This window comes from Sus scrofa, chromosome 2 (genome assembly GCF_000003025.6).
Source record: "Sus scrofa isolate TJ Tabasco breed Duroc chromosome 2, Sscrofa11.1, whole genome shotgun sequence".
Lineage (NCBI taxonomy): Eukaryota > Metazoa > Chordata > Mammalia > Artiodactyla > Suidae > Sus > Sus scrofa.
In genome coordinates this window covers 98,289,907-98,311,684 of record NC_010444.4, presented here as the reverse complement: position 1 = coordinate 98,311,684, position 21,778 = coordinate 98,289,907, and the positions used below count along the sequence as shown (strand labels likewise).

Here is a 21,778-nt window from a genome sequence, read left to right as displayed (position 1 = left end):
AGCCACCCAACTAGATAAAAGGAGAGACAAATGGAGTAGAAGGAAAGCAACTCTGAAGCAAGCTTCTGAGCCCAGAGCAGTGCAGTCATGGAAAAGGATTCAAAAACTTAAGATACAAAACAAACAAAAAACCACCCTAGAATTTAGGAGTTCCCACTGCAGCTCAGCAGGTTACAAACCTGACTAGTATAAATGAGGATGTGGGTTTAATCCCTATCCTCACTCAGTGGGTTAAGGATCTGGCATTGCCACAACCTGTGGTATAGGTTGCAGATGTGGCTTGGATCTGGCATTGCTGTGGCTGTGGCTGTGGCTGTGGCGTAGGCTAGCAGCTACAGTTCCAATTTGATCCCTAGCAGAAGAGGCCCTAAAAAGCAAAAAATAAAAAGCACAAAAACAGAAAACAAAAAAACTTAAGATGCTACAACAGGGGGAACCAGAAGCTTCCATTGCTAGCAAAAGGCCCTTGGAGACCTTTTGGGAAAAAGGTTAGTAGAATGCAAGAAAGCTTTTCCTTTATTGTACTGGATTCTGGGTGCATATCTGATTTTTGACAGTATGAAACCTTGTAATAACAGCCTGAGTCCCTCAGAAATCTCTTCCCTCTTCTGTTTTCCACTGTGACCAGCAGAGACAGTAATCCAAGTTGATTCATTCATAAGGTTTCTGCCTTTGTCATCTTAATCACAAATGACGGAACCAGGCACACTTACAGCCATCATTTTCCTAGTAACAGTAGAGCTGTGACAGGGCAGGTTACACAAAGGTGTTGTTGGAAAGAGCCAAAAATAGTGTTATTCACTTCAAATTTCTAAATGTACCCTTCCTTGATGATCTAAACTCAAAGAATTCTCATGAAGTGTGATTTCATGACAACATGTGTGACTGAAAAAACAAACAAACAAACAAAAAAATGGAGGAAAGCCCAGATTATGGTGACTGATAAGTGCAAAGATGTGGAAGCATCAAATGTTACTATTCTTTCCAGAAATTTTGCAAAATGGCTGAAGACAGAAAGAAAGAATTCTCTTAGGAAGAAGAAACACTTGAAAATATGTATAAGAATGAGGGATGGTTGCAATAGGTAAAGGCACCGAAGGTGAAAAAGCCTGGGGATAGGGAACAAACTCTTCCATTATGAGGTGTAAGCGAGGCCTCTCTTTCCATTGCTCAGCATCATTTGGCAGCTTCCAGTTCTTTGGCTCTGAAATGAGACCATTTCTCACAGAGAGTTCCACAGGGAAAGTCCCTTCTGCACTAACCACTGTGTGATCTTCAGAGCCAGTAGGACCAGCAGCACAAAACTGAAAGACAGGAAATGCTCACTGCAGAGAGCTGTAAACTCAACACGTACATTCAACATTGATTTATTGGATGTACCTGACTCATCTAAAAAAAAAAAAAAGATTTCAAAAGTTTGAAGTTAAAATGAGCTTAGCGAGGAGAAATGAATGTTGAAAGGACTATTTTAGAGGCCAAATAGCAATATTTTGTTGTTGTTGTTATTGTTTTGGTTTTTTATTTTAATTCTTTCGAATCCCAAAAGATATGTATTTAAGGTACAAATCAAGTGCATTTCGTTTGCTTTTTTGTCTTTTGAATTCATGGCAGAGAGCAGAAGCCATTTCTCATGGGAAAAAAAACAATTCTTTTTTAGACCATCTGTGGATACATGTTGCTTCATTCCTACTTTTCAACCTGTTCTCTAAGGATTTTTTATTAAATTCATAAAGATGAAATAGTTTGTATTATCAGTGCCACTAATTTTATGTCATTTCAGTCAAGTCAATATAAAATCTTTTTCTATTTTGTCTCTGTTTCTCAATGCTTAAAATGTTAATACCACCTGCTTTGCTAAAGTAGATACTGAAGAAGATTGTTGGATTCTAGTTTTGAATGTGTCATAGAACAGGAGGTGACAAGGGATTGAGAGTCAGAGAACTCAAGTTTGAGTCCCAGCTCTTTCTTACACCAAATGTGAACAGGTTTGATCACAGGGATAATAAGTAAACTTCCTGATTGACCATTGTGAGATATCTGTGAAAAAGGACCATACACATACAAGTTTATGTAGACTTCTAAGTCCTTGTTTAGTAATCCTTAAGCAATAACAAAAAAAAAGTATCTTAGGGAGTACCTACTGTGATACAGTGGCTTAAGAATCCAACTGCAGTGGCTCAGGTTGCTGTGGAGGCATGAGTTCAATCCCTGGCCCGGTGCAGTGGGTTCAAGATACGGTGTTGCCCCTGCTGAGGCTCAGATTCAAGCCCTGGTCCAGGAACTTCCATATGCTGTCCGTGTGGCCCTAAAAATAAAAAAATCTCAAAACAAGTAAGCAAACAATCTTAGCTTGAAACTTGTTATATAGACTACTGCCAAAATGAAAATAAGTTTTTCATAGGTCATTTCTACAGATAATAATTATTTCATTAGGTAATAGAATCAGCTGGCAAAGGTTAAGTGTGTTTTAAGAAAGTTTTCCTGGAAGTTCACCGTGGGGATTACAAATATGCGGACAAATATAAGAAAAAGTGATCTGGACAAATAGTTTCTATTCTTCAGAATAAATTATCAATTTTAGTGAGAATTTAAAGCTCAAAGATAGAAGCCTGACACATCTGATCCAAAATTAAGTGTCTTTGTGGTATTTTATATTTTTTATGAATATATTTTACATAAACAAAACTTCAGCATTCAGATTCCTTTATTTATTTTTATTTTCATATAAACCTAATGCTTGACTAGATTACATGGGCTGCTCTAGAGCTCATTTAAACTTTGATCTTTAAACAGTATATATGCTTATGCTCACCTATTCTTATCTACTTAGCATCTGTCTTCTTTTGCTGCCTCAATATTGTGTTTTTATTTTCTCAGAAGGCAAGGCAACATCTGTGTTGTAAGCAATTTGATATGTATTATAAAGCCTTGAACATAGTTTCGCTTTTATTTATTTATCCTTTTATTTTATTTTTTTTTTTTTTGCCACTTCTTGGGAAGTTCCCAGGCTAGGGGTTGAATCAGAGCGGTAGCCACCGGCCTACCTACGCCAGAGCCACAGCAACGCGGGATCTGAGCCACGTCTGCAGCCTACACCACAGCTCACGGCAATGCCAGATGCTTAACCCACTGAACAAGGGCAGGGATCGAACCCACAACCTCATGGTTCCTAGTTGGATTTGTTAACCACTGAGCCACGACGTGAACTCCAATATGTATTATAAAGCCTTAATGAAACTTTTGATCGGTTTTACTTGCTCTGTTAGAATATTCGCATTCGACTCCATTAAATAATGACTCTGATTATTATAATAAAAAAATTAGATCAGTATATAGGGATCATTCCAGGTTTCTATGTTTAGGGACAATCTTTTCTTGAGCTAAAATGAGCTCATACTGACACACACTGCCAATATCGGGCTTTCCAGCACTTGTTTTGTTTGTACGTGTATGGGTTTTTTTTCATTTGGGGCTATGTCTTTGACTACACCTGAAGATTCCTCAGATAAGTGAAACCCACATTGGTCTTTCCATACTTTAAATTTTTTCCTAAGAAGCACTGTTATCTGTTTTATCTGTTAATTGCTTGTTTGTTTGGGCCCCACGGCATATGAGTTCCCAGTCCAGGGATCAGATCCACAGCTGCAACTTATGCCTCAGCTGGGGCAATGCTGGATCCTTTAACCCACTGCGCTGGACCAGGGATGGAACCTGCAAGCTGGTGCTGCAAAGATCCCTCCGAACCTGTTGTACCACAGCAGTTAACTCTGTATCAGTTAATTGTATTACCCTTTCCTCTCACATAATCTCCTTGAATATAGCTTAGTTTTTTTTTGTTTTTTTTTTTTGTTTTTGCCTTTTCTCACAATTTTCAGCTCTCTGCTTCATATGTATAGTCAGTAATGCATTACGTATCTAACTATAAACAGTTAACCTTTCCCGCCCATTTGCACAAACTTTTTTTTTTTTTTTTGCTTTTTAGGACCGTACCTGAGGCCTATGGAGGTTCCTGGGCTAGAAGCTGAATTGGAGCTGCAGCTGCTGGTCTACACCCAATACCACAGCAACAGCAACTCAGCTTCTGAGCTGCGACTGTGACCAACACCACAGCTCATGGCAATGCCAGATCCTTTAACCCACTGAGCTAGACCAGGAATTGAGCCTGCATCCTCATGGGTACTAGTCAGGTTTGTAACCCACTGAGCCACAAAGGGAACTCCTAGTACAAGCATTAAAATCACTACTACTTCAACATGGTAGGATTATTTCTGCTTAATCAGAATGGCCCAACTACAAGGTACAGTCCCCCGAATGCCAATTTGGTGAGGCAGCCAGAAGACTCTGTATTAGTCAGGATTACCAATGCCGGAAGGTTTAACACAAACTCCTAACATCTCAGTGGTTTAATACAACAAAGATATATACCTCTCTGTCACTTTTTGGTCTGATACACATCTGGTGGCTTCCACCAAACTTGCAGTTAAACCACTGTACCAGTGCCTCCTTGGGGGAAGGCAGGGAAGAGCTGGAGGGATGGGTGCCTTAAGGAACCGGGCCTGGGAATGACTATTTTCCACTGCCCTTATCCTAAGTTCAAAGCCAGTCACAGAGGCCAGGGAGGCTGGGAAATGTAGAAAACACATGGGTATGTGTTGAGTACTATAGACCCCTGAGGCTCCTTTAAGATTGAGCAGTAATAGGAAGGGCCATTTTCCATTTCTGTAGGGATGTCAGCTGTGGGAACTAATAGAGTCACAGTGGGGAGGGGGTGCAATCATGGGTGACAACGAAGTGAATGTGCAGCTCTGCATTTTAGGGCTCCTTCACACTTTGTGGTGATTGTACTGGGAGAGCAAAGGCTGGGGTAGAATGCTACATTTGGAGCTACTTGGCTTCTCAGCCATCTCAGACCTATGATCAGTGAGCCCCTTACTCCAGCCTCAGGTTTGCTAACCTCTCATTCTTGAGGTCAAAGGGTTGCTTTGATGCAGCCCTGAGAAAGTGGTTAGAAATCAGTTGCCATTCACTTAATATGGTGGAGATAGAATGATTTTCTATAGTGATCTCGACTGAGAAATAAAACTGGACAGGTTCAAACATCTGACCAAAAAAATGAGATTCTTTCCTCTAGGTCTCTGTTTTCCTCTGAAGGAAAAACAGATATTGAATGAACTCCTGTGAATCAGGTATCCTAGGAATAGTGCAGAATAGTAATTATCTATGCCTCACTGCAGTCTGTTCTCAAAAGCATGGTCACAAAATTAGACAGGGTAAGTCAGTCTACCTGCAATTTTGCTTCTTCGGGGAATTTAAATAATTTAAAGTTAACTGATTTGATTTTCAGTTTGATTTAAACCCACTCTGTTACATGGTTCAGTGCAGGGACGGGCAGCTGGCACTTGGCTGTGCAATCATTCTCCAGGCAGAAATAATCATCACAATATTACCTTTCACTCATAGCAGGTGTCACCAAGGAGCTGGAGCACCACAATTCTGTTTGGTGGGTAGAAATATAGCCCTTTAATGCGCTCATTGCATTGAAAAACAATGAAACATAACCCTGATGATGGGTAACCATTTTCAGACCTGGCCATGGCATTCCCTCTATTGTAGTAATGGCATATTATTGGCTACCACTCATCGGTAGATTTTTGTGGCTCACAGAGATCTAATAAATTGCAGCAGATGAAGTTCCAAGTCTCCTCAGAGAACTGACTAATCCTACAACCTGTGGAACTGCTCTCTTTATGGTTATGGCTTGGCCTTTTTCAGAGACAGAAAATGAATATGACAGGGAAACTGACAGAAGGAAAACTAGCTGCCAGAGCTTTGACACTCTTCTTTTGTCTCTACTGTTCAGGAGCTGAATCTTACTCCAAACCACAGTAATTTTGTTGCCGTGCCAAGCAAACGTACTACTTTATTCACACTGGAAATTAGAACTGTGCACAGAACCCAGATTAGCTAACTCAGTAAGGGGATATTTCTGGTCCCTACCACCCTCTACAGATCATTTTTTTTGTTTTCCGGTTCTATTAGTCTGCTCAGGTTGCCGTAACGAGTAGTGTAGACCTGTTGGCTTAAACAGCAGAAGTTTATTTTCCCACAGTTCCGGAGGCTGAAGTCTGAGATCAGGGCACCAGCATGAGCAGGATCCTGTGAGGACCCGCTCCCTGGCTTGCAGATGGCTGCCCACTGGCTGTGTCTTCATGTGGCAGAGTGAGAGACACAAAGCCAGCTCTCTGGTGTCTATTCTCACGAAGCATCTAATTCCTAACTCTTCTAAGGGCCCTCCCTCATGACCCCATCTAAACCTAACTGCCTCCTAAAGGCCATCCCCAAATACCATCATATTGGGGGTTAGGACGTCATCATATGAATTCAGTCCACAGCATTAACATCATACGTGCATGGAATGCTCTAGGAGTTTCTTGAGGGATCTTGCTGTTCCTCCCTAGACCCTTTAAGCTATTCTCAAAGTAGATTTTTGAAAAACACATATCAAATAACATCACTCCCCTGTTCAAAACCCTCCAACGACTTCCAATCACACTGAGAAAATGTATGATATGCATGTATGATATGTCAAGTAATGGAGAAAAAGGTGTTTCAACCGTGGCTTTCATTAAAATTGTTTCATTTTCTGTTCAAGAGCAAAAGTTTCCTGTAAATGGTATGGAAGAGTCATGTTCTCTGGTAAGGAACTTACTTGCATTTAGTAGTTATCGATTTGCAGATAAACTGTCTTTTTTTTTTTTTTTTTTTTTTTTTTTTTTTGCTTGCAGCATGTGGCAGGTTGATGTGGGATCTCTTTCCAGACAAGGGATTGAACCCGGGCTGCCCACCAGGGAACTCCTGATAAACTGCCAGTTTATCATGGGACATGTTGGGATATCATCATTAAAATAAAATGCTGCTACACAAAATGTGAAGGCAACATGCGTTCTATTCAGTGATTCAGTTCTTCCCCAAACGACTTTGCCATGCTTAACATAGGGCTTTGACAAAGATTTTTAAAGCCCCCAATACGACTTTGTTTTAACAACTCATTATTATTGCAACCACAAAAGGCTGCACCTCTAAATCCAGGTGTTTTTAATCAAAATACAAAAGATGAAGACTATCCTGGGACCAAGCCTGAGGCAATTGATTATATAACTGATTAAATCAAGTTGAGGCTCAAAAGCAAGAAAGCATCTCAGTCTACACAGGACTCATGGGCTAATAATGATTTCATATACTACAAGTGTTGAAAAGCACAACATAAAATATTTTGTGATATGTAAAAATCAGTATGAAATACCAATTTCACACAACTCTGCCCATTCATTTACATCTTGTCAATGTCTTCTTTTACACTGTAAGAGCACAGTTAAGTAGTTGCCAAAGAAAGCTTCAAAATTTTTGACTGGAATTCTCAGTAATGTATTTTACATCAAGAGCTGTATATGCACAAAGATACATAGCTGAAAATTGTCACAAAACAATCTTTATAGTATTGTAATCTGCTGTACTGTGTTCTGCTCAATTCTATTTCATTTAAACAATATTTCTAATGTTATTTCTGAATCTGAGCCACTAGTGACTGCTACTTATAATTTGATAAACATTAATTTAGATTTGTTTTCTCAATCCTAGTTGCATAATAAACCACCTAGGAAGTTCTTAAAACACTACCAAGTCCCAGTCCAGACCAGTCAAATCAAAATCTCTAGGCACCTGGGTATTGGGCTTTTTTTTTTTTTTTTTTTTTGTCTTTTTAGGGCCGCACCCCCCTTGGCATATGGAGGTTCCCAAGCTAGGGGTCAAATTGGAGCTGTAACCGCTGGCCTACACCACAGCCCCAGCAACGTGGGATCTAAGCCATGTCTATGACCTACACCACAGCTCATGGCAAAGCCAGATCCTTAACCACTGAGCAAGGCCAGGGATCGAACCTGTGTCCTCAAGGATACTAGTTGGATTCATTTCCGCTGATCCATGACGGGAACTTCAGTGTTGGGCTTTTAAAAAGAGTGAACAAATGGCCTCTCAAGGTGATCTTATTGAGAAGCTCAAGTCGAAAACTAATCCCCTTGCTGTTCAAAGCCTGGTCTTAGAACAACAGCATCAGCACTTAGAGTTTGTTAGAAAGGCAGAATCTCTCGGGCTCCATCCAGATCGACTGAATCTACCAAATCACATTCTGCTTTTTTTACAAGATCTCCAGGTAATTTAAACACACATTAAATCTAACCCCCCCAAAATTTGATTAAGGACTGCAGCATCAGGTTACACTCTTCCTCATTATTAGGGAAAGGAAAATGATCACATTTGCTTCTGGTTAGGACTGGATTTGAACTTGCAAGGGTAATGGTAAAGAATAAGATGTATCCAGAAAGAAAAGCTATTTCATGGATAGGCGTTTCCATCTATAGGAGTCCATCAAACTCCAAATTAAGGGAGTCTGAGAGCTGGGTTCCAAGAGCAGAGCAAGAGCAACTGTGATGTCTCAAATCTAACGAGCCATCCAAACTGGGTCCAAGGGGGTTCTAACCCTGCCCTCCCACTCTCCTGCTGCTGCATTGAGACCCAGTACACAGCTTTATCTAATCTCAACCTTTGCACCTGGGCCAGAACCAGACTGATATCTAAGAATCAGAGTTATCAGCTCTGTTACCATCTATTTAGTTGGAAAACTCCCTGTCGTAGAAACCAAGTTCTGGGGATTTTCATCCCAGGAGATCAAAGGCAGAGTTTCTGCATTCTCTCTTGTTGCTGGATCTGAGGATTCCCAGGGACACAGTGAGTCACAGAGGAGCCACCAAGGGGTGAGGTCTCCGGCAACCTACACAAACTCCTTGGCAACTGGAACCCAGGATGGAAAGTTTTCCCGCTGTAATTTCCTCCGGACTTGTCTACAGTTTAAACTATTTGTGCTCTCACAGCATTTCCAAATGCTGGCTTTACCCTCCACTGACCTGAGCGATTCTGTTTGGCACTGTTAACTTTTTATGCGCTGGTAAGGGACAACATTCGGTTTAGATTTTAGCCTTGTTTTGTTTGGGAGGCAGGAAGAGGTTGTGATTAGAGGTACTGGATTTTGAAGCAGGCATTAATAGTTTAGTCAAATAACACTAGGTCTAGACACAAACACTAGAAGCCATTTTTTTTTTCCTTTAGCGCTCCCTTCCAAAACAAGTAATATATAATACACAAACTGTAAGAAAACAATCACAAATCATATCTAATTTCAAAAGACCACACTGAACCTCTCTGGAGGAGTTTACACAACTTCCCTTGGATGTTTTTGCTCCCAGTCACCCTGGTGACAGTGCACATTCCCAGGGCAGTGGTTCTCAAAGAGTGATACCAGGACAACTCACGTCACTTTGGATCTTTCTAGAACTGTACAAACTTAGGCCTCCTCCCAGACCTGCTTAATCCGAAGTTCTGGGGCCCTGGACTGGTTCCTCAGTGATTCTGAGGGATGCTAAAACCAGGGAATAACTAGTTTTTCTGGGGAATAACTGAGTTCACATCAGCCATAATTTAAACTGATCTCAAACACAGGTTGACCTTTTTAGAAAACAGCACTACCTTTGGAAAATAAGTTGGATTTATGAAAGACGATTCTTACTCTGAGCATAGACAGATTAAGATCAACTTTTCATGGTTGCCAAAGCACTTTTCCGATAAGAGATTTTAAAAGTTGTATAAACATTACCAAGTCTCACTAATCCTCAGAGTCACCTCATGGGTTGGTCATCTTGTGTTGAAGATGATGTACTCTAGTGGGCATGAATCTGTCATAAGGAAGAGTACAAGCTGCTCTCCTTCTGCAGTTGAATTATAACTCCAGTCAGTCAATTAGATAAATTAATATTTATTTGGAAAGGATTAAAATACCTCTAAACAAGGAGGAGTTCACTGGTCAAGATTCAATTAGCAGAAAGAAATCTCTGTTCCCACAACTAGTGCTTTAAAAGGTAAAAGATAAGCACACCTGCATACAAACTCAGAGGCAGTATCCACGATACATTTGCCCAGTGAATCATGAAACATGGCCTAGCATGAATTTGCAAGCAAAGTGAAGACGGAAATTGCTGCCCAATCCTTTGGCACAACAGTAGTTCCTAAAGGAGACCAAGCCCAACATTGATATAAGCTCTAGGTAGAAATATCTTGAGATTACACTCATGTGTATAAAGAATTGCTAAACAACAAAAGTATTAGAGACAAATCATTTTCCATTTAGAAAAACTTTTTAAGAAACCAAGGTTAAATTGGAGTAATTTTTAAAACAAAACAACCTACCTTAGTAGAAAAGCAGGAAAAGTAAATTCCAGGTGGAGAGACTTTCTTCTTGTAATTTATATACCAATAATTCATTCATTCATTTGTTCATTCATCAGCCTGTCATTTGTTCATTCCACCTCTCATCCTTTTCACACATTGAGCTCTCCTTGCCTAAGGGACTGAAAATCATCACTGATGATAAGTATCCTGACTTAAAACTATTATTTTTTTTCTCTTTTGGCCTCCCCATGGCATATGAAGTTCTGGGGCCAAGGATCAGATCTGAACCACAGTTGCAACCTATGGCACAGCTGTGGCAATACTGGATCCTTGAACCCACTGTGCCGGGCTGGGGATCAAACCTGCATTCTGGTGCTGCAGAGACACTGCCAACTCCATTGTGCCACAGCAGGAACTCCTGCCTTAGAATTATTGGTCACCAAGGAAACGCAAAAAGTTTTAGTTATTTAGAAGTTGGGTGATTCTTTTTTGGCTGAGCCTGTGGCAGGTAAAATTTCTCATGCCAGGGATCGAACCAACACTACAGCAGTGACCCGAGCCACTGAAGTGTCAATACAGAATCTTTAACCTGCTGTGCTGCAAGGAAAATCCAAGTTGTGTGATCTTGAATAAGTTCTAAGAGAACCTTTTATTTCTACAACAAAATTATACTATTTTATGTGGTTCTTATTGGACATCCTATACATTCTCCCAATGGGATTTCCTCAGTGAAGTAGACCATTGTAGAGAGAAGTCCAGCAAACAGTCATTTGGGTATTTTGTTTTGCTTTAGAAACAGTATCAATGTCAACTTTTTTGGTTTATTCTAGATATTATTTAAATTCAAAAGATCCAAAAGGGAGTCCTCCCCCATCCAACAAAACCACTACTCTTTTATCAATATTTGCCGGTTTATCAGTGTTTATTAATTCCTGTTAATCAATTTGCCAGTTTATCAGTGTTTATTAATTCCTGTTAATCAAACTAATCATATCGAGTGCCCTCTGTACAATCTGTCAAATCCAAGGAACAATCACAGTCCTTCTGTTTCTCCCTTAGTAACATCTTCCTTACCATCTAATCCCTTTGCTTTGTCTCATTCTCTTGTGCCTGGACCATTGCAATAGTCAGTGATCTCATTTTCCTGTTTTCAGTTTCTTTTTCTAGCCAATCTAGTCTTGATAGTATAGTACGTGCTCAGACAACATTTAGCACTGTTTGCATAGTTTTTAGCACTGCTTGCATAGTTTTCATTCACCTACACCTTTTCATAGTTATCTCAACTTGGACAAGTTATTTCAACACAAATAGCTTTTTTATTTCATCTGGAAAATGGATACTATAAAAGTATCTGCATATCCAATCTCTTGGGATAAAACATGATGGAAGGTAATATGATAAAAAGAATGTATATATATATGTATGACTGGGTTACTTTGCTGTGCAGCAGAAATTGGTACAACATTGTAAATCAATTATACTTCAGTAAAAATATTTTGAAAATTATCTGCTTTACATACGCTGTTTTGAAAATTCAGTGATATGAACAATGTAAAATATTTACTGTGCTTAGTTCGGAGCAATCACCATGTAAACATTAGTTTATTTTATTCATCACCCAGTCTTACTAAAGCATATTGCATATGTCACTGCCCACTCAGAAAAATCCAGAATAGCTTCCTAATGCCAATAGGTTAGATTCCAGAATGTCCATAAACGGCTGATACTTTTTGTTGGAAAATGCATACTCCAGAAATCTTAGAATAATGCTCTTACCTTAAGAAACTGTGTCAATTAATGCAGGAAGGGAAGCTAATATTTGGATGCTAATACAGGGGAGGGAAATAGATATATTTAAAACACCTCATAATCCAACCTGGAGGACATGTGTGCCAGGAATCCCCTCCTTTCTTGCAGGTGCTGTGTCACCTTTGCCCCAAGCTGACTAATGCTTAAATCTCTGAATTTATCATTTCTAAATCCCCCAGATTTCCTTCCTGCCTCACAACCCAATATACAAATTTTTTTTGTACTTTACCTAGTTCCAAAGAATTTGAGAAGGCTTACAGAAATGTGTGCAGCAGGAGAAAAAATACATAGCACTCTGTTAAATGAAGTTTTTAGTATAGCTAAATAAACCCTCTTAAAATCTGGAATGTTCACAAGAATGCCTCAGTGGCACAACAGGGATTGGCAGCGTTTCTACAGTGCCAGGATGCAGATTCGATCCCAGCCTGCTGCAGTGGGTTAAAGGATCGGGTGTTCCTGCAGCTGCAGTGTAGGTTGAAACAATGGCCTGGATCTGATCCCCGGCCAGGGAACTCCATATGCCTGCGGGATGGCCGAAAAAAAAAAAAAAAAAAAAAAAAATCTAGAACCTTCAAACCAATTCTCCGTGTGTGTTTGAATTAGGCCCAATAAAATGAATCCATCTCTTAACCTACCTTGCTATGTCTCTATATTTCTTTATAAGTAAATTAGGGAGGCAAGACCCACGGGGCAGGGGCTGAAGAATTAGTTTGTGACATTTGATGATTTTCAGCAAATTCCTGATATATTTAGGTACTCAAAGTTCCCAATGGTGCATCCATTGCTCTACTAAAAATTGGAGAATTTTAGGGAAAAAACTGACACTTTACTTCCAAAATAAACCTTCAAGTTGTTCAAAATAAAACCAAGTATCTTTGAATCAATGTTGAAATAGTTGGAATGACTGCAGGTATTTTAATTTTTAGAAGGGTTCACAGAAATTTATGTATGTGGGAAAACTATAGCTGTTTCAGAGAAGTAAATTATATAATGAGATTCAGAACAGATTAGCTGAGATTTAAAATGTAGGATTATTTTTCAAGAAAAGTAGAACAGATCCACTTCCCAGTATGAAAAAGTGAACAATATCCTTGCCACATTCCAGCATAATAAAAATGTTATGAGAACTAGCGAAAAACTAAACTGAATGTTTAAAATATTCACTTACAGGTGTGTTGGCCCCATGTCCTATTTTGCCCTTGGACAGTCCATATTTGTATCTGTTGTCCTGGAATGATTGTTGGTAGTGGCCCCTTTTTGATCTTCAAAGTGTTTTGCTGCAGATGATAAATTTTATACTCACTCTTTAATTGTAAACATTATATATATGTGTGTATATATATAAAATTTGTAGTATTACACATCTTAACGTTTTGACTGATTAAAGTGCTTATTTGCCTGGTTTGCAGAAGCAGAACTCTAACAGAAACTACCTGCTTGGGTTGGAAGCAAACCAGTTCACTTTTCTAAACAGGCACTGAGAAGTTCCCACTGTAATAAGTGGGTTAAGAATCTGACTGAAGCAGCTTCAGTTACTGCAGAGGCACAAGTTTGATCCCTAGCCTGATGCAGTGGGATAAAGGATCCAGCATTGCCCCAAAACTGTGGTGTAGGTTGGAGCTGTGGCTTGGATTTAATCCCTGGCCAGGGAACTTCCAAATGCCAAGGGTGCAGCCATAAAAAATGAAAACTAAATGGGTCTGATTCTAGGAGGTTTGGGAGATTTTTCCCAACTTTGTTGTATATATAATAACAATTCTGTGTGGATCTCAAAGTCCCAAAGCCTGGTAGGAATTACCATTTTGTTCCTTCCCTTTGATAAAGCACCTCTGAAAGACTGGTGGGAAGGGCTGGGACTGCTGGGAACAGGAAGTTAACACAAGTCCCCTTGAGGTGGGGATGAAGGGGAGTGTATGCATGTCAGCATTTCAGCCCAATGCCCTTCTCCAGTCCTAGAGAGATCAATGTATTAAAAGGTCACAGGCCAACTGTGAAGATTAATTAAATCCTTAGGTTAATTCTCTCAAGCTGGTTTCCTGATTTTCCATAAACATAAATTTTTCCAAGTCCTTGTCACTTTAAGATCCCTCTCATTCATGAGCTATTGAGAAAAACCAGTAAAGACTTCTTGGAGGCCATAGGGAGAAGTAGAGGTGAACACTTCAGTCAAACACTGAAAGGTGAATATATGATTTGCATACATGGAGGAATTACCCATAGCTCTTTAGACAGATGTCTCCAGAGATAGCTCTAGTTTGCACCTCCAAGTCCTTTCTATTTCATGAAACTGCATCAGAAAATAAAATGGATAATAAAGATTTTTTCTTTTTTTTATCAAAGTCTCAAGCTATTTTGGGGGAATAATACCCTCACTTTCATCTCAAACTTCATATACCCTTTAATGAATAAAAATATGTAAGTGATTATATGCAATGACATATGAGACCATTCACTACAAAGAAGTTATAAAAATGGAAGACATTATTATGGTTAAAATTTCACATGTCCAAGTCTTCCAGATTCCTTGGGGTGCCTGGCCCCAGAAACATACAGCATTGAGAGCTGTATTGCAAGAACACCAGTAAAGCTGATGTTTCCTGTTCTCTGAGTAAGTGGCTGGGAGGAGGGGCTAGTGTTTCAAGGCTCTGGTGCTCACTTCTCCCTCCTTTGCAAATTTGTTTTGGCAGTCAGGTGAGCTACCAACTTCTGAAAACAGTAAACTGGGGGAGGGGGTGGATCAGGAGTAAATTCTTACTCTGTTAACCTGGCTTTTTTTCTTCTCTTGGCACAGCAGTTTTGCCTCAACCTGAAACCTCTTCTTATTTTGAGTTCAACATTTATGCTTCTCAAACTGAAATCTTGCTGCTGAAGCCCAGAGAGGCAAATGAAAAGGAAAAGAAGAATCAAGGAGGAAAACACACACACACACACACACACACACACACACACACACACACACATTAAGGTGGCATAGAAAGAAAGCTAAAACAGGATAGAGAGGAAAAGGTTGAGGTAGAAATTACTATAAAGATATCAAGTGTTGTGGGTTTCGGTTTCCTCTTCTATAACATGGGATAATCAAAAATCGAATAGCTTTTAGCAAGATTGAAAGGACTCTATAACATTAAGCATAGGAGTTTGTGTATAGTGCAGTGGGTTAAGGATCTGGAGTTGTCACTGTTAGCAGCTCTGGTCACTGTTGTAGCATGGGGGTTCAATCCTTGGTCCGGGTACTTCCACATGCCGCAGGCACAGTCAAAAGATTAGGTATAGAAATGACGTGAATCAGTGCCTGGTGTATTACTAGTAATCAATAATTATTATATTATGTAATTATAACAGGAGAATCGGAACATAAGAAATAATTTTTACAAGTCGCCTGTTCATCATTAGCTAAAGATAGCTCCTTAAAAAACAAACAAACAAAAAAAACCCAGGAGTTCCTGTCATGGTGCAGCATAAACAAATCTAACCAGCATCCCTGAGGAGGCAGTTTCAATCCCTGGCCTTGTTCAGTGGATTAAGGATTTGTGTTGCCATGAGCTGTGGTGTAGGTCATAGATGAGACTCAGATCTGATATTGCTATCATTGTGGCATAGGCCGGTGGCTGCAGGTCTGATTCAACCCCTAACCTGGGAACCTCCATATGCCATGGGTGTGGCCAGGAAAAAAGACAAAACAAACAAAAACCTGTAATCCCTACTCGGCGAAATGTGTAGTAGAGATGATCCAACCCTTGCCTTCTGGTCAACATCCTCGGTATCCAAAACCCAAACATGCAGTGAATACACAGAGACATGCAGATTTCCTTCTTCTGGATACTGATTACGAACCTAGGATTCTTGGCCATAGGTCTTTTATCACCCTTGGTTTACTTTTCAGCAGGAATGACATGATTCATCAAATAACTCGGGGCTTTTTGCAACGGAAATAATTAGAAAGTAGCCAGAGATGCCTCGTGGGTTATGTGTGATCTCACTGAAGAGTCACGCCCCCACATCCCAAGGGTTGCTGGGTGCCAAGCCCGAATTGGCTGCCACCTGGGTTCTGGATTCAGCTGGTTTGACTTTGGATGGTGTAAGAGGCCATAGAAAAAGATAGATCATAAAAGGCCTTAAGAAATCCTTTTCAATTACAGGTGTGGTGTTTTCAAAATAACCTTGTTTTCAGTGAGCTTAGCTCCACCCAGAGGAGAGAGAAGTCTATAGCCAGCCAAAGAGAAATGACTTTGTTCAACCTCTGCATATACAAACACGGAAGAAGGAAGTTGATGCCTCTATCTTTACCTTTGGGTGCAGTGTTTTACATGAAGCAGGCAATGACCTAGTTATAAGTTGAACCAGCAAACTCCTAAGAAACATATGTAAGACATACCACCTCCTCCCTTGTGGTCAGTCTCTGAGGGGTCCTCTCTGGCCTCTTGAATTCCTATTCCTACCCCAGCTGATGGAAATTCTATGCTTCATCTAGTCATAAGCTAACAATAGAAGCAAATGCTAGTGGTATCCAGGGCATTTGCTCTATCAAAGAAAAGAGTTAGCAATTAGGAATGTGCTTTTCATATACCCAAGTAGCTAAAGACACAGCCTGTGCCAGGAGATGGAGAAATATCTATTATCTTTTCCTGGCCTGTCTCTTAGACCTCCTTGCATACTACATGCATCCACGCTTGTGTAGGTCTTGCCTGAGGGGCCCGCTATAATGCCAGAAAGACTCTCATGGAAGAGAATAAATCATGGAGAATTGGAGCCAAAAAAGACATCCAAAATAATCTAGTTCAGTGGTTCTTGTCACTAGCTGTATATTAGAATTATTGGAGGAATTCTGAAAAACTTCCAATACCAAACCCTACCCTAAGAGATTCTGATTTAATTGTTCTGGGTTAGGGTCTGGGCTCAACAATAGTTGTTAAAGGAAAGGATACATGTATTAATAAATGCATAAGTCATAAATGCATTTACTTTTTTAATGCATTAATAAAGAACACGTAAATTTAACACTTTTCTGGATAGCTGGAAACAAAAGCAAATATTTTGAGCTATGATCTTGGCTTACTCATTTTGATGTTCTGAGCACCCTCTTTCCAATGAGGTGGGGCACTTCCCCACACCACCACCGATTCTCTGGGGACATCAGCTGGGTGTCTACAGTTCAACTCATTCTGACACTTTATGTACCCCGAGATAATATCAGATATTCCACAGTTACATCCCCCACACACCACGCCGTTCCAGACTCCTTAGCAAGCCCAGGTTGTGACCTCTGCTTCTGACCAACCGGCTACAGCCCAGAGATTCCAATGACACCCTTTTTCCTTTCCTTCAATTAATTTGCCAGAGTGGCTCCCAAAGCTCAGAGAAAGAGTTTACTTACCAGGTCACAGGTTTATTATAAAAGGAAATAACTCTGGAACAGCCAGACGGAGAGACATATAGAGAAGGGGCAGGGAACAGGTGTGGCACGTCCGTGTTCTCTCCTGGAGCATCACTGTCCCAGAATCCCCCTGTGTTCACCAGCCCGGGCACTCTTCGAACGCTTCTTTGGGACCTTTAAGGGAGGCTTCTTTATACAGACAGGCAAAAGTAATTAAATCATTGGCCATTACTGATTGACTCAACCTGTGGACCCTCTCCCCTCCCTGCCCTCATCCTTAAGTCGGGTCTCAAAGTCACCTCATTAACATAACAAGTCACACTTTTGTTGCTCTCCTCACCAAAGGAGCTCTGTGCTGGAAATAAGATGAAGACCAAATATGTATTTCTTACTATAGATCACATCATCACACTCCTCTACCTCACGCTGGTGAATTATACAATGCAATCAATCAAAAAAATAAAAATTGAGTATAGGCTCAAAGGTAAAGTCTGAAGTCATTAACAAACTAATGGTGGATTTAAAAACACATTTACAGATTCTTTGATATTCCTTCCTTCATGGGGTCAAACCTAAGTTCTCTCCCCTTGAGGATGGATTTAATGACTCGATTCTCTAGAAAGAATAAAGCAGAAGGTGTGGAGTATGAATTTGGAGGTGTGAAAGGGCCCTGTGGTACTCTTACCATCTCTCGAGTGCATAGCATGCCCTCTATGGAAAACAGCTGAAATACATTAGGACACTCGGGCAGCCCTGCAAAGCCAATGTTGTAAAAAATGGAGGCCTTCTGTCACCAGCGATCTGAGCCAGCCATCTTGGAAGTGGATTCTCTAGGTCAGGTCAACCCCTCAGATGACTTCCTATGAGGTCCATCCCTGACTGATCGCTTGAGGGCATTCCCATGAGATCACTTGAGCTAGAAGCTCCTAGCCAAGCCACTCCCAGATTCCTGGCCTTCGGAAATTGTATGAGATAATAATGTGTGTTAAGATTCTAAGCTTTTGCGTAACTTGTACAGCAACAGATAACTATTACAGTAATACATGATCCTCAGCCTCCACGAGTTTGCAACACAGTTGAAGTCGGTTATAGCACAAAAAACATCAACTATGAAAGGCTCAAAATATTCTGTCATATGAAGGGAACTGTTGTATAGTAGAACTAGAGGATAATAGCCACATCATAGTCTTTGTGAATTGAGTGCCCTAAAGCCAAGCAATTTGGAGCCCACATGGCAGCACAGAACAGTGGATTAGAAATACATGGATAGGTAGATGATAGATAGATAAATAGATAGATAGAGATAGGCAAACAGATGGGTAGATAGAGGATCCATGTCCTTGGGAAGCCTCCTCGTGGTTCTAATTTGTCTGAGGAAGCCAGTGATGTAACTAATACATTAACCTGGGTATTTAAGTAGCTCATTTAGATAGCATGTAACATGCTACCAAAGTTCAGTTAATCAGACAGAGTAACACAACATTTTAATTAAGGTGCTTGATCAATCATTGTGCAAAGCTTACTTTTCCAGGTTTTAATGCTAGCCTTGGTTTCTTACGATATATTCTGTGTTCCTTGAGCTGTACCAACAGTGGGCCTTTAATCCTCATTTGTATGAAATGCTCCAGCCCTTGCCAAAGTTGATTGAATTAGAGGTTGAAAACCTGATTCAAACTGGAACGACCTGAGATTCCTTTGTAGAAATTAAGAATGGGGTCTCCGTTGAGGTGCTCTCTTAAACAGAGGATAGGTTGGTTACACATTTTCTTCCACATCTACCCAGGAAGCACAGAAATCTAGTCTGAAGGAAGAGAGATTAGAGTGCCATAATATGACCTGTGATTTTATAACAAATTTTCAATTTCCCCTTATCACTAAATCTGGTTTCAGGTGGATCTTTCTGCCACCAAAAGAATAGTCTTCATGATCTTACAGTTTAGACTTAACATTAAAAATGACTTGAACTTTGTCTGTTGCATATTATAATAAGGTCCTAATGGCAAAGCATCTATTCTTTTGCACTTTAAATGATTTTCTTTTTCCTAAATTGAATAACTTCCCAGAGAAATGGCACGAGTGAAAGAATTTATAAACAACATCTGTCTAGCTCATGTTATTGGTTATTTGTATAAAAATTTGTCTTATTACTCACACTAGTTTTTTTTTTAACCTTTGGAAAAGAATAATCTATGATTTCCTGTAAGTGAAAGAGACAGGGAAAATTTTTTATTCTGATCTAAGTTGTTGCTTCACTTTTAATTATAATACCTACCATTGCCCTATTAAGCCAAGAAAAATCTGACCTGGTGTACAGCTTTAGAATAATTTTGATTTAAAAAAAGTTTCAATAGGAACTGTAAGTCAATTTAAGTCAAAAGGACTGTTGTACTCCCATGGGTTATTGAGGAGATACAGATAAAGTTAATATGATAAACCAAGACAAATTTGAAAAACTAGAGCATGCCCTCTAAAGAAAATTGATTATTATCATTAAGTCAAATAGGAACATTTTAATTTTGCCATATATGATTCATTTGATAGATACAAGCAAAGACCAGGAAAAAATCCAGTAGTACCACCCTCTATTTATTTTTCTAGCAGTGCTTGGATGATTCTGAATTCCAGAAGAGCTGTGAGGTCTTTTCATCATGGAGTTTTTTTTTTTCTTTTGTTTCGGGGAAGAAAAATATCTGGTTTAGTAGTGACGTCTGGTGTAAGAGATTGTTTTTCGGAATATTTCGACTCATCTTTGGGTCACTGACCTCAGGTCTGAAAAGTGCAAGATGTTTCCTCATGCAGCTTGTTGTGTGGAACACTTCTTTCATAACTCTAGTATCTACCCCTAGGCGCTCTATTCTGGCACCGATGATTTACCTTTTCATCTCAGGGAATTCTGAAAGATTGTAAATCAGAGTATCAAACATTATTATGTTAGTCTTTTAAGAAAAACCCTAGGTTCTTATTTCAGCTTCTATCTGCCCTAGTATTTTCATCATAGCCACTTTTATTGGTTCTTACTCTTAGTATTGATGGTTTCCTCTGGTGGCTGGTGATGATTCTACTGGCTTATTTTTCCCTCATTTTTTATTCTTTACAGACATTGAAGGGATGAACACAATCTGGGGCAAGGATATTACTTTGGAAGCATTTGATTCCTGCCTGAAATTTCAAATGCAGTGGTGAGGGTTGTCAGGAAGTAATTTACGAGGATTGTGGGAAGAGTAGCTTTGGGTGAGTTAAAATGGTAGAAAGATAAGATAGAGAGGGGCACAGGGTGGTTGGGATGCTAAGAGCAGGGTGGACATTAAAACATGTCCTAGATAATGATTGGTCACCAGAGATGGTATGATTATAGCAAGAATTGAGAGGATCTCTATATGGTATAGGCTCTTGGTGTTTACCTAGATCCGCTCCTTTATAGCACACAATTCAACATATTTCCTAGCCCTTCTTGTACCCAGGTAGGGTCATGTGACTGCGTCCTGGTCAGTGAACTTCTAGTTCTGATCACACAGATTTCAGGAAGATTTCCATGCTTTCTCTCTTTCCAAGGCTGCCCTGTTGGAAATGAAGAATTCTGAGGATCTTAAAGATGATGCTACAGGATAGAAGGAGCTGGGACTCCTGAGTCCCTTCTTGGAGGGGAGGTATGTTAGATTTTGCAAAAAAAGAAATAAACCTAAATGATGTTAAGCCACTAAAAACTGGTCTTTGTTTCTTACAGTAGCTAGCATTGATTATCCTGATTAATATCATATCTCTTTGGTTATGATATTGTCTTTGATAGCATCACAGTAAAAGAATAAAGAAACAGGAAAACATTACTCCAAAAGAGAATATTTGGGATTGGAGGGAGGGGATGAGGAGCTGGAGAAAAGAGGTAGCACTGGGCATGGAGGGCCTCCCAAGACAGAAAACATTTTGTGGATGTTCTGATTTAATACTAAAACTGAGCAGGACACTTCTAAATGGACTTCAATTTGTATAAAAGTAGACTGACATATTTTTGACAATTATAATTAAAAGAATACAACTGTAAATGAAACACAATATATTAAGTTTATTTAAAAATATAAAATAGGGAAAAGCAAAGAACAACAATAAAGTTCTTAAATACATATAAAAGATTTTTTAAAAAATACCGAAGTATGCTACATGTACTTCAAAATACCAAGGAGAGAAAAAGAGGAGGCTGGAAGCTCTCAGCTTGCTGAGTGGAGGGTGTGTGAGGTTGGACACTGTATGTGGAGGGGATTTTTATTGCGGGCAATTGCATATAAAGCATTCTGGGCCTGGGAGTCCAGAGAAAGGGGCAGG

The 21,778-nt window shown here is 39.7% G+C and overlaps 1 long non-coding RNA gene across 1 annotated transcript; it reads right to left on the bottom strand.

The window, feature by feature from the left end:
- Window positions 499–21,477, bottom strand: LOC106508521. The gene is made up of 3 exons (XR_002341817.1): window positions 17,462–21,477; window positions 10,297–10,457; window positions 499–1,304 (listed from the first exon to the last, which is right to left on the bottom strand). It is a non-coding gene; the product is annotated as an uncharacterized LOC106508521 (long non-coding RNA).